Source organism: Chrysochloris asiatica, unplaced genomic scaffold (genome assembly GCF_000296735.1).
Source record: "Chrysochloris asiatica unplaced genomic scaffold, ChrAsi1.0 scaffold00037, whole genome shotgun sequence".
Classification (NCBI taxonomy): domain Eukaryota; kingdom Metazoa; phylum Chordata; class Mammalia; order Afrosoricida; family Chrysochloridae; genus Chrysochloris; species Chrysochloris asiatica.
In genome coordinates, this window is record NW_006408555.1 from 3,222,482 (window position 1) to 3,225,420 (window position 2,939).

The following is a 2,939-nucleotide window of genomic DNA, read 5'->3' on the forward strand; positions in this document are numbered from 1 at the left end:
TGTATTCTTTCACCATACTTATTCAACCTGTACACTGAGCAAATCATCCAAGTAGCTAGGTTAAATGAAGAAAAACATGGCATCAGGATTGAAGGAAGACTCATTAACAACCTGCGATATGCAGATGATACAACCTTGCTTGCTCAAAGTAAAGAGGACTTAAAACATTTACTGATGAAGATCAAAGAGCACAGTCTTCGGTATGGATTACATCTCAATGTAAAGAAAACAAAAATCCTCACCACTGGACCAATAAACAACATTCTTATCAACGGAAAAAAATTGAAGTTGTCAAGGACTTCATTCTTCTTGGATCAACTATCAACACTCACGGAAGCAGCAGTCAAGAAATCAAACGATGTATTGCATTAGGCAAATCTGTTGCACACGACCTTTTTAAAGTGTTGAAGAGCAAAGACCCAAGCCATGGTATTTCCAATAGCCTCATAAACATGCGAAAGCTGGACAGTGAATAAGGAAGACCATAGAAGAATTGATGCTTTTGAGTTATGGTGTTAGAGGAAAACATTGAAAGTGCCATGGGCTGCCAAAAGAATCAATAGATCCGTTTTGGAAGAAGTGCAGCCAGAGTGCTCCTTGGAGGCCAAGATGGCCAAACTTCATCTCTCATACTTTGGACATATTGTCAGGAGGGACCAGTCGCTGGAAAAGGACACCATGTTTGGTAAGGTTGAGGGTCAGAGAAAAAGTGGAAGACCCCCCCCAATGGGATGGATTGGCCAAGTGGCAGCAACGATGGACTCAAGCATGGCAACAATAGTGAGGTTGGCCCAGGATCGGGCAGTGTTTCGCTCTGCTGTGCATAAGGTCGCTATGAGTCGGTACTGACTCGAAGGCACCTAACAACAACAAAATATAATAACTACACCATTGTTGTTTAGTGTTGCTGAGTTGGTTCCAACTCATAGTGAACCTGTACGGGGTTCCAAGAAGCGGCTGGTGGATCTGAACCTTCAATCTTGCAGTAAGCAATCCAGTGTTTACCTATAGTGCTATACCAGGACTCCACTGGCTAGTTATAGATATTAGTAACATACACTCTTGTTGATGGTTATAACTTAAGCTCCTGGAATGAAAGTTGGCAGTGGGCATTTAATAATGACATGCTGAATGACCGGTCTTTCTGCTGGATGACACTGGAATCCTAATATGGACCTAATAGGAACTAGTAAATTTGCAACTGTAGGGTTGGATGAAGGAATATTCTGCCTCATATGTTGTTTAGTCTAAGACCAATGTAGACAATTCAAGCATGGTGAAACTCTTAAGATGCTATGAAACAGAAAAAAAGAGAACATTCTGGAGCAGCCCAAAGTTGGTACCATACAGCTCAATGCTGATCCCTCAGGCAAAATGCCTTTCCCAGTCACGGTCCATCTTGGCAAAAAGGATCCAGACTCCATTTTTTGTAACTTACTCTTTTCAATCAGAGGCGACAACCTATCTCCCCTTGTTAGGTCCTCCCCACTGGCCGATAGCATAGCGTCCGTGCTGCCATCACACAGCTGGGGACAAGAAGGGTCTCCAAGGAGGAACTAGCATAGCTGGCATATGAATGCCATCAAGCTGAGTAGAAGGGAGGCCATGCCTCCCAGAAAGCCAGAGTTCCTGGGGCCAGTGCCATTGGTCGGAGGGTGGAGCCGGTACCAGTAGGCCCCTACCAGGAAATCCTTAGGAGGTCATCTGGGTCCTTTGGAAGGATGGGCAGAGCCCAGGGTGGGAGCTGAGGCTGCTAGCCAGGGAGTTTTGGGCCAGAGAGATGCTGCCCTATGGCTGCGCTTTCTCCATTCCCAGCCTGCAGGCCACCTGTGCCCGCGTCCTACTGTGAGAACCAAAGTGGGTGGAGGACAGAGCCAAGATCTTCATGGGAGTGCTCCACCAACCAGGGAAGGTGGGAGGAGGGAGCTGGTAAGGTCCAGAGCCCAGCCGGAGGCCCCACGTGACTGCAGGACTATTTTTACAGAGATACTCATCTTTGCACGAGGCCTCGGCATGGCAGGCCCCTCTCCCATGGGGCATCTCTGCAGGCCGAGGGAGTAGGAGTCTGCTCCTTTCCAATCAGTTTCTGGGATTGAATCGTCTTTCTCTAAATAAGTAAATTAGCTCTAATACCCTTATTTGCTATCAACCTTATAAACCTAACACAAACCAGATGGACCTCGTTTCCCGAGCCCCCCACACTGCATGCCCTGGCCTCCCAGGCCTGCCTTTGGCTAACAGGCTTCCTCGGCCCCTGCACCCCTCCCTCCTGGTTCCCATGTAAACGGCTCTGTCCTCCTGGGACTGCTTCCCAGCACGAGGCTTCCTGGGGCCCCTCCCAGATCTTCCTGGGAGGCAAGAGGGGAGCAAAACACAGGTTACAGACACACGTTCAGGGTCAGCCCCGATGACACCATTTGTCCTGTTCCTTTATCCCAAAATTTAATGTTTTAAAGCAAAACAAAAAATTACTTAGGATTTTTCTTCCTTACTAGCAAACGTTTATTTTTCATTTCAGAGAAATTTTGAAAAGGCAGAAAGGTAAAAATAAGAGTATTTTAAACCATCTTGAATCATGTTTTGAGACTTTCATCAAGAGCAGGAGTCAACAGTCTTTTTCTGCAAAGGCCCAGACAGCGAGCCTGAGTTCTCCAATACACAGCCTCGATTCTGCAGTGATAAAAACAGTGGTAGGCAACACATTAACAAATGACGTAGCTGGGCACCAACACAACATGATCCACTGGGATATGACCACTGTGATCATGTGGTGTGCACTGGCTGATTTTCAGACGTTGACTGGCAGGTCTTTCTTTCTAGTCTCTTTTAAGACTAGTTATTGTTGTTGTCAGGTGCCATCGAGTCGGAACCGACTCATAGCGACCCCATGCACAGCAGAACGAAACAATGTCCGATCCTGGGCCAACCTCACTACCGCC